This window comes from Artemia franciscana, unplaced genomic scaffold (genome assembly GCF_032884065.1).
Source record: "Artemia franciscana unplaced genomic scaffold, ASM3288406v1 Scaffold_7535, whole genome shotgun sequence".
NCBI lineage: Eukaryota > Metazoa > Arthropoda > Branchiopoda > Anostraca > Artemiidae > Artemia > Artemia franciscana.
In genome coordinates, this window is record NW_027067612.1 from 1 (window position 1) to 11,360 (window position 11,360).

At 33.7% G+C, this 11,360-nt stretch overlaps 1 long non-coding RNA gene across 1 annotated transcript; it reads left to right on the plus strand.

Annotated features, from left to right (window-relative positions):
* Positions 1 to 285: 285 nt before the first annotated feature.
* Positions 286 to 8,062, plus strand: LOC136043604 (uncharacterized). The gene is made up of 2 exons (XR_010621672.1): positions 286 to 3,007; positions 7,917 to 8,062. It is a non-coding gene; the product is annotated as an uncharacterized LOC136043604 (long non-coding RNA).
* Positions 8,063 to 11,360: the final 3,298 nt, after the last annotated feature.

The following is an 11,360-nucleotide window of genomic DNA, read 5'->3' on the forward strand; positions in this document are numbered from 1 at the left end:
CACAGGGACACAGCTACAATGGCGCGTAACTAATATGGTGCGTAACGACTTACGCGCGCGGGGGGCTTGGGGGGCGCGGAGCGCCACCCCAACAGCTAGTATATATATATATATATATATATATATATATATATATATATATATATATATATATATATATATATATATATATATATATATATATATATATATATATACATATATATATATATATATATATATATATATATATATATGAGATTAGAACTATCTTTATTAACTACTAATTATAAAAACTATAAATACACACAACCGCCCTGGGGAAGGCTCAAAGAGCCTGATGTTGGACGGCTGCAATCCTCTGATTCTCAACCTAATTTAATAAGAAAAAAAAAAACAGAAACTAAAAAAAACGGAAACTAAAGAAGGACAAAACACTCTCACTCAATTACTCCTTAATACCTGAATATAAATAAATAAAGGCTAACAATAATTCAAAAAAAAAGAAGAAAAAGAAAAAAAAGAATTATCTCCCCACTTCCAATAAATGTTTTTTTAAATTTACTTTAAACAACCCAATATGTTCCGCCTCCCTAATGCCAGCTGGGATATCATTCCAAATAGCCGGAGCTAAACAATCAAATTATCTGCCTCTCTAGTCTCATACCCATGGAGTGAACGATTTACTCGAAAAAAACCGGTAAAAACTGTAGGACATACATCATTGCAACATCGATACGCAAAAACAGCAGCTTGATAATCTCGAATCTGACCAATGTTAAGCACTCGTAATTTCTTAAAACATGACGCGGTATCATTCACATTTTCTACATAATTACCAAGAAGACGTACTGTTTTATTTTGTAGGATCTGCACTCTTTTAAAATTATATAAAAATATTAAAATATATTAAAAATATTAAAAAATATATTAAATATATATATATATATATATGTATATATATGAAAGTAGTGAAAGTGAGAATTGCGACAGCTAAAGAAAAAGGTTTGGAACGCACAACAGCGAGAATCACATTGTATTGTAAACAAATTTTTAACAGAAAAGTTTTAAGCATTAAAGACCATTGAGTAATTCAATATTGGGAAACAGATGGAGAACATGGGTGGGCATTTTGCTAGTTCAGACATATTTTGTGCTACATGAATGTGATGTAAATGGTCCTATATCTTTAGCATGTGCCCATAAAAGGTCTTCCAGGTTCCTCAAAAAATTCTATTAAAAAAAAAAACACCTTTCTTGAAGGAGACATATGGTTCAAAATATACTATTGTGTATTCAAGGGAAAAAACAGCAGAACTTGACTTAGAGTTAGATTTTATTTGAAGGTGCTTGGAAGGTTATAAGACAAATATGACTTTTTTTTAAATTAGATTTATTATTTTTGTGCTCTTTTAAACTTTGAAAGTTTGGAATGAGCAATGGTAGAAGCTTAAAACACTTTCCTAGAGCCTAATTTGCCCTGTTATTCCTTTTTTTGAAGTGTCTGAAGTTGTTAATCCATATAAAAGTGTATGATCGATTGCTAAAAGTTTGAGAGATCAAGTATGCTGTATATAGGAACCATGATTTTTATCTGAGAAAAAAAACGATTAGAAGAATTGCCTATAGATCGTAATGGAGAATATAATGAAAAGTAAATATGAGGTTCCTTGATTTGAAATTGTGTTCTCGTGCCTTAATTTAGCCTGTAAAAGATTTTTCAAGTATTTCAGGGGAGGGGCACAAAGCAACTGTTCTGTGCCTTTCCCTTCAACCCAGCAACTGCATAAATACGAATTTAGATACAAAGAAATGATTTGAGATAAACTTTTACGCGTTTGAAAATTGTACATGACTATTTGGATAGAATAAGCTTATTCACTACAATGACTTTTAAGCTTACATAAGTACGTCAATAATGAGTAAAAGGAATTACGTAATGCAAGAGTCTAAAAACAGATATTACAACAAAAATCCAAAGTAGGAAAGTCAACACAATAACATATGTGGAAAACATGTACAAATCAACTTTTGAAATGCGAAATAAAATACTGTATATAGGAACCATGATGTGTTTTTGCCGCTGAAGTGAAATTATTTCGAATTAAAAGTCTATTAGCATTCCTTTTAGTTATTCTGGCTAATTTTTAGTTTCCAAGTCTTTTTTTGGCAAACCTGAGCAGAACTTACGAAGCTGTTTGAAGTTATCTGCAGAAATGTGTGCAAATCTTCTCAAAATCTCCGTGGTACGATTTATTGTAGGAATTTGTGTAGGGAAATAATCAAAACGATTGAAAATTCTTCCAAGTCTTTTGGAGCTAGTGTTGTGATGTTTTTCACGGGAAACTTATGTTTGCGTTCCACCTACTAACTAAGATAATTTTCAGCTGGTCCAGTTAATTTTCTTCTGTATTACTTGAATCGCAAGGTTTCAGAAGCTACCCTTTTTTCAAATTGATAATAATATTGTTCTTTCATATAAGAAGAATTAAAATATCTTCGTTTCGCAAGAGAAACTTTTTTTTAAATAAAATCTGAAAGCTAAGAACTTTGTTCTTAAAATCAACTCTATGTAGTATACCGTTTTTTGAGTTCTCGGAAGCAAAATGTAGCCACTTACTGTGCTGTGTTTCCTCACTTCCCATTTCGTGCGTCTTCTTTAGATTTTGGAATTACGTAGAATATTAAGGATAGCCTTGAGCACTTTGTTCCTCAGATTGCTTGTCCTAATATCACTCTTTTAAACCTATTTTCATTACTGGATTCGTGCATTACAGGATTTCTAGCAGCCAAACATATTTCACATAAAATTTTAAAATACCCCCAATGAATTCTGGTACAGTGATGTGAAGGACTGCGCCATCTATAATTCCTCTTTTCAAGGTATGGAATGAACAGCTGCAAGCACAGCAGCGGCTTTTCACCAACACCCCTGGGGGATCATCTCAAACCAGGGAATCAGTATCTGACCAGGTAGAACAAACGAAAAAAGTCAAAGTGGATTTACAAGTCAGAAGAATGGGTTATGGTAGGTCTTTTGAATTTTGGGGGTCTCATATTTTGGCTAAGATGGATTTGAATCTGCAGAGGTATTTTGGATATGTAAATGTTACTGTGAATGTCCAAAATCTAGTTAATGTATACATTCAATCATGACGTGTCCGTAATTCCTTTTTCTCTGCTTGGATTCAGTTAGCTTTGCCATCTGCTTTTTCAGTTTTATGCAATCCTTGATAGTAAAAGTCCTCGAGAAAAAAAAACAGGAACCAGTTAGGTTGGATGAGGTTAAATTAGGTTATGAATCTCAGAAATAAGTTAAAAAACCTAAAATAACTTAACCTTACCTATCAGCATCAAAACTTATATAAAACTTAAAAAAGTTGCCTGGCAACAATGACCAAATCCAACGAAAAAAAATGTATTTCTGGCTAAATTCACCCCTTTCGGACATTCTCGGTAACATATAGACCACTTGTAGTTTAACTCTTTGTTGAAGGGGTATCCTGTATTTCTTCAGTGAACCAATCGACCGTCCAGGAGATTCAATTTGTTTTATTTGGACTTCCCAGGATAGTGGAATACGCTTTTGCCTTCTAAGAATTGCTCTTTCTATCCTCCATAAGCAGTCAAATGAGCTGCTGCTTTGGAGTAAGAATAACTACTAAAGATATTTGAATCTCTAGAAGACTGAATAGAGGTAGAAAGAGGCTGAGAACCGATGTTCCATGAAGTTCTGCTCCCTTAGAAAATGAAAGTTCTAACTCACCAAAAAATCATCTTTGAAATTCTGTGCTTAGTTTTTTCACTGTCATCTTCTTTGGCTTTTTTTCTTCTTTTCTTTTTTTTCTAATTCTATGCTCTGTTTCTAAATAAATCTTGGAGCTCTGATAAGTATGTCATCCCAAGAGTACTGGTTCAACCCTTAAGGGAAATAGTATTGGGCGGTTTGCTCATTTTCTTTTTTACTTGTTCTCAGTATTTGCGCCTTAACTGGTCCTTTGTCTTCAGATATATTTTAGAAATATAGATAATATAATCAGAAGTTAGTGAACAAAACTGAGTACACATGGAATAGCAAACATAAATTACAAACAGCAAAACTAGCAAAGAGGGCACAAAAGAGGAGACGAAATTAGAGAAAGAAAACTTGACAGAAATCCAAAGTAGCAAGGTCAACACAAAGATATAAGGCAAACACCAAGCATTGAAATCAACTTTTAAAATGCCAAATAAAATACTGTACACAGGGATTATGATATCTTTGTGTTGCTGAATTGAAAATATCTGGCAGTAAAAGTCTATTGGCATTCCTTCTCGTTAATCAGGCTAATATTTAGTTTCAATATTTATTTCATGTTACTATTTGAGCAAATGCGTTCAATTCATTTCGTTTATGTTCAATTTTTGGATTGTGTTTAGGTATTGATCTAGAGACGGTAACATCTGGATAAGTTACTTTAAAATTTGCAAAAACTGGAGTATCCGTACTATGAACAGGCAGTTTAAGGAAATAGTTCACAAGAAAAAGATTGAATGTTACTCTAACCAGTTTCTGTAAAAAGTTTCCAGAAGGAAACCTGAGCGGATGAAATTTGCTCTAAATAAGAACTTCTTGTGAAGTCCAAAGAGAAGCTTTCACGATGTCCTTATTGCTGGATATTTTACCTCTCTTTGGATGTGTTTCTAGCCCCAGTTTTTGCGCTTCTTAGAAAAGCAGTTTTAAAAACTTGCGATAGACACAATCTGTTATACATTAAAAAGAGAGAAATAGGACTTTCGAAATTATTTCCAGAAATTAAGGGCATTTTCAGAAAATTCCTCTTAAAAAAAAGTACCGAGTGATAACCCTTTTTTTAAAACATAAAACTCCGATGGAAACTATCTTCAGTTTTTGATTCCTAAATGGATATGAATTCATTAAGGGGTATGAAATAAAGGGGTGTGGATGAAATTTTATAATAGGTATGAAATTTATTAAAGAATATTTAATTACTTTAATTTATATCTTTTTTCTTCAAATTCTCAAATAAAATATTCTTGTGATGGAAATTCAGTATTGTTGAACTTTTAAGAATGTCGATCAAGCTCGGATATTTTCGAATAGTGTATTCGGTGATCTACAGTTTAGTATAGTGTTATTCATAGGTGACAAGGCTCTGGTAGCCAAGTCTGAAGGGGATCGGCTAGAGCTTTTGAACCCTGTAAATTATATAGGATACCCCCCAAAAATCTATGCACATTTAGCAGCTGATAGATCAACATTTCCCATAAAACCTATATACACTTTTTAGCAGCTGATGACTCGATTATCTCCCCAAAAAATCAGTTCTTAAAATGATGTACGTTCTGCTTCAGACAACGGAAATCATATATGTATATAGACATATGCATATATATATATATATTTATATATATATATATATATATATATATATATATATATATATATATTTATATATATATATATATATATTTTAACCCTGTTTGCGTGCATGAAATGCACTTAGAGGAGTTAAAAAAAAATGCAGAAAAATAAAATTAAATGGAAACAATAAACAAGAAATAACTCACAAAACACAAATAAAATCTCAGCTATTTAAGCATCACAATTAGGCTAAACAATTAAGTGGAAAGTCGGTAGTATTTTCTCGACGATTACGGAACCTGTCTGCAAGCTGGTCCATTTTTGAAGAATTAAAAAACAAACGCCATATTTACTCGAAATGTACCGGTTGCAGGTCCAAAGCGGCAATTGCAGAAGATATTTGCAAAAACTGAAGAATAAAGATTTAATTTTCTTCCGCTCAGATATTGTGAAAAAAAACTCCACAAAAGAGGCCAAGAAGGAAACATGCGATGCGAAAAAGCGTTGTAAAGTCTGCCCAGGATTATCTTGTGCAACTGGCCGTTAACTTGAGCAAGCAGCACGTACAACTTTCTAAGCTTTCCTCTCGACGCCGAGATAACAAGTGTTTTAATAATTTTAATATTTGATCCAAACGGGAGAGCTAAAGAATTCAGAGAACGATGCAGAAATAGTTTCTTCGTCAACATCGATAATAATGTAAGGCTGTTGAGACGAACTGTTGACGAGAGGCTCAGTTTTAGAGGGGTTGACTTGAAGCCGAATCTCATTAAGACCAGAGCAAACTTTATGAACTGTATTTTGGAGAAGCTAGAGGTCACCTGATAATAGAAGGAAATCGTCTGATAATAGAAGGAAATATGTGGCTCAATTAGAAATGAAGGAATATTTGTAGTAGCGGTGGAAAGAGCTGGATGGCTGGATGGCTGGAAAGAGCTGGACTAAGCACGGAGTCTTGTTTCACACTTTTACAAACAGTGATGAAGTTGCTCAGCTGGCTACCAAGCCGCACCCGTATGGAGCATTACCATACTAATTCCATAAGAGACGTTGTTAAAGAGTTTATTCCACCTCTCAATAGAAAAAAGTAATATAAAAAAATAATCAAATGTCTTGGAAATGTCGACTGCACACGCATTCACGCTCTTTTTCATCATCCTGTTGCGGTCTAAAATGGCCAAAAAAGCTGCATGTGCGTTTTGCACACCCAAGCCTTCGCGAAATCCAAACATGTTGTCTCCATGGTTTTACTTTGTGTTTATTTCTAGGAAGATCAACTTTTCAAAAAGCTTACCAATAGTGGAACAAATAGCAATTGGTCTATACGATTCACAACCCTTTGGGTTTTTTCCCTTCTTTAAGACACAGGTAACGAGACCTTCCAAAGAGTTGCTGGAATATATTACTGAGAAATAGAAGCCTCAAATAAAAGTGACAAATACTATATAAGAAGTGGGGTTGAGTGTAGGTGGTGTAGTGGGGTAGAAGAAGTGGGGTATGAAATAATTCATGTATGATGAATATGTAAAACAATACTGATACTAATAAATAACAATTTATTTTAATGCTTAAAATAAGGATTATTACTTTAAGCAGGGGGGGGGGGGGTAAAGACAGTTATAGCGCATCCGAGCATTCCATGATTACTTATCGAAAAGCCTGATTATTTATCTTTAGCGTTTCACGAGATATAAATGGCCTAAAGGTTAGTGGGATTACTACTTGAAACGGTCTAGATTAGTTGTCGGATAAGTTACACCTACCAACCTTGGAAAATGCAGGATAACGGGGAATAAGTTACGTCACATATAAACAAAAACAAAAATAATCTCTTTTTACAAAAAAAAAAAATCTTTTCAAAAATGAAAAGAATATATAAAATTATTTTTCGAGAATAAAAAGGAATAGTAATTTTAAAATGTGGCACATCTTCAGAAAGTATTTCAAATTAGATGCACCGGTAAATCTTCATAAGCCGTGGTAAGTATCTGTCAACGCATGGTATTATAGCTATGTGAAAAAAAGAGAGACTGGCTATATGTCCATCATCTGGATCAAAACTTGGTAAAATAGAAATATGGCAACATAGATCCTATTGCTGTCATCAGCAGATGCATTAAAACTTACAATAACCGAGCCAATAGACACCCATGGTGTTTCTTTTTAAAGAAGTAAATGACCCCCTCCCTTCATTTTTTTTTTATTATTTAGCTTGCTTTTGTTTTATTTTTCAGTTTTCTTTTGTTGTCATTTTCTTTTCTGCTTTTATGTTGTACTCTATTTTTAATTTATTTACATCGAGTCATAAATAAATCGAATCGAGTATTTTTAGCACCTTTTCTCATTTGAAAAGTAAAAGTTTTTGCGAGCTGTATACCTGGATTATTTTTCTCGGTTCATTGGTTAAAGTGACTGTTTGTCAAAAAAATTTTGATTGTTTTTTAAGTTTGTCTCCCAATAGATATGTCTATTTTTCTGTTAATATATCAAATTTATTGTCCAATGCTTTATTTTTTTTATTTTTACATTTCGGCTGAACAAATCTGTCTAAATTTCTTTTATTTTATTGAAGAAGAGGAAGAAGAGACATCGGAAGAGGAGAGTGAAGATGAGGAAAATCTTGAAGATCTCTGTCGACTAAGCCTCCCATAGCTAATGAATAAATTCTTCTTTTTGTATTTTTTTTTTTATATATAAGTAAATGTTTCGCAAGTTAAACCAGCATTCAGACTGCAGTTATCCCTGTAGATCATGTCGTGTATGACAGGTTATCCAATTGTTCGTGTCAGGATTCCATTATTTTACAATAGATCCTGCTTTTGCTGGTGGAAACAGTTTTTGAGGACACAGGCCACAGTAAGTTCTCACTTATAGTTTTGAAGCTTCTGAAATTTTTCTTCAATGTGTCTTGACATTTGGAAGACAGAGGCGAACCAGTTAGCTAAGATTAAAGAGGTAAACATGCATAAACAAGCATTTCTTACTATTTTATTTAGGCTATGCATTATGGCCGTGAAATTTGGTGATATTGAAATACTATGCTGGAAAGTGTTCAGGTACAGTATTTAAAAAGGGTTGTTGGGGGTAATTAGACTTGTCAATAACATTGTAATTCAGGGTGACTTAGGCCAGAGGTCACTTGGAAGTTGAAGGCTGGTACATATGATTAGGCTTTGGAGCATATTTAAATGCTGCGTTTGAAAAAAAAACCCTCTCCCCAGGGAAATATCCTCTGGAAAATTCAATCCAAGTAAGTGCTTCCTCATCAACGCCCCACACTTTACGCTATAGTTTGACTTTCTCCTTTAACTCTACTTTTTAAAACAGTAAAAAACTTTAGCGTAAAGAACGGGCGTTGATGAGAAAGCAGCCCGTTTCATATACGAAGTAATTTTTGTTCGTTTTAAGTTTTAATGTCTTTCCTTACTTTCCGTTAAAAAACTTGTTTTTTAAAAATTAATTTCAAAACGTTTTTAAATCAATGCATGTTTTGATTTTGGCTCTCCGCATATGAATAATTAAAACGAAATTTGCATATTTATTTTTTTGGCTAATTGGCTTTTTCATAGTATTGATCGAATGATTTTGAGAAAAAAAGGAGCGGGGGAGGACGCCTAGTTGCCCTCCGATATTTTGATTACTTATCAAGGCAACTAGAACTTTAAATTTTTTACGAATCTTTTTATTAGTAAAAAATATACGTAACTTACAAATTAGCTTACATAACGAACTTCTGTATTCTCATGATTTTATTACGTACTAGCTGTTGGGGTGGCGCTTCGTGCCACCCCAACACCTAGTTGGTGAGGGCGCTTCGCCCCCCCCCCAAGCCCCCCGCACGCGTAAGTCGTTACGCGCCATATTACGCGCCATAACTACGTAGAACTTGCGAATATACAACATTCTTTGCTGTCCCATTGTCTGTGCATATAAATAGATTGTCAGGTTTACCGACTCTTGAACATGCAACATATAATGGTCCATGGGAAAACAATCCGTATTCAGATCTATACCTCATGATTCTAATGATTGCCCTTGAGCTTTGTTGATGGTGATTGCTAATCGACCATTCCCTGTGTCGCATTCGTCATTTATATATCCCCCTGTGCCCCCCGGCGTCCCCTTTGTAGTTTTGTCCCTGTGTCCCGGTGGTCATTTATATTCCCTGTGTCCCGGTCGTCATTTGTGTCCCGGTGTCCCAGTCTGTGATTTCTCTTTGAGTGTCCCGGGCGTCATTTATATTCCTTGTGTCCCGGTGTCCTGGTCGTCATTTATATCCCCCTGTGCCCCCCGGCGTCCCCGTTGTAGTTGTGTCCCTGTGTCCCGGTCGTCATTTATATTCCCTGTGTCCCGGTCGTCATTTGTATCCCGGTGTCCCGGTCTGTATATACATTCGTTTTTTAGTTTTGTTTTTCTCCTTTATTTTTTTCCTATGTTTTTTTTTCTTTTTTAGTTTATTTAGATTTTTAGATTTTTTAGTTTTTTATTAGTTTTTAGTTTTTTTTTCTTTTTAGTTTTTTTGTAATTACCTTTTTTTTTAGTCTTTTTAGTTTTTTTTTTACTTATGTCCTGGTCGTCATTTATACTCCCTGTGTCCCGGTCGTCATTTGTGTCCCGGTGCTTTGTTGATTGCTAATCGAACATTCCTTTTGTCCCGGTCGCTTTCTCTTTGAGTGTCGTCATTTATATTCCCTATGTGCCGGTGTCCCGGTCGTCATTTGTGTCCCGATGTCCCGGTCTGTAATTTCGTCAGTTGAAAACATGACGTCACCCGACAGACAGACCCACACACACACAGACAACTTATTTTTATATATATAGATTGTTCCGAGTTTTCATCCGTCACGATGTCTAAGATTGAAAAGGATAAAGTTCAACTGGATGCAAAGTCAATTTATGTTTTTAACGACGTAAAACTTGTGAATATACAACATTTTTTGCTGCCCCATTATCTGTGCATATAAATAGATTGTCAGGTTTACCGACGCTTGAACATGCAACATATAATTGTCCATGGGAAAAACAATCCATATTCAGATCTATACCTCATGATTCTAATGATTGCCCTTGAGCTTTGTTGATGGTTATTGCTAATCGAACATTGCCTGTGTCCCCGTCGTCATTTATATATCCCCCCTGTGCCCCCGGCGTCACCGTTGTAGTTGTGTCCCTGCGTCCCGGTCGTCATTTATATTCCCTGCGTCCCGGTCGGCATCCCGGTATACATTCGTTTTTGAATTGGTATATGATGAAATAAATTTTTAATTTTTTCCCTTTTTTTCTTTTTAGTTTTTTTTTATTGGTTTTTACCTTTTTTTAGGTTTTTTAGTTTTTTTCTTTTTTCTTTTAAGTTTTTTTTGAAGTTTTTATCTTTTTAGTTTTTTTATTTGTATTTATATTTTAATAGTTTTCTTTTTCTCCTTTATTTTTCAGTTTTTTTCCTTTTTTTCTTTTTTTTTCTTTTTTAGTTCTTTTAGTTTTTACCTTTTTTAGTTTTTTTTAGTTTTTTTAGTTTTTTAGTTTTTATTATTAGTTTTTAGTTTATTTTATGGTTTTTTCCTTTTTTTAGTTTTTTTTTTAGTTTTTTACCTTTTTTTTAGTTTTTAAGCTTTTTTAGATTTTTTATTTTTTTCTTTTTAGTTTTTTTGGTAGTTTTTACCTTCTTTAGATTTTTGCTTCTTTTATATTAATACTAAAGCCAAAGTCCTTTTTTAGTTTTTTTTCTTCTTTTGTATTAGTATGAAATAATTCAGACGTCATATGCGGACAAACACGACGTCACTCGATAGACAGACATAACCCACAAACAACTTATTTTTATATATATAGATATGAATGGGTTAGTACTCGTCAATACCTTGCTCTTTACACTAAAGCTTAAATTTTGTCCAAACTTCTTATGAATGACGCAAAATATGAAGTTTGGGCTTTGTAAATATATCCAAATAATAATTAAATCATTGTAATCAAATCCCTGGTTAATATGACCATAAAAAGGAAATATAGATAGCCTAAC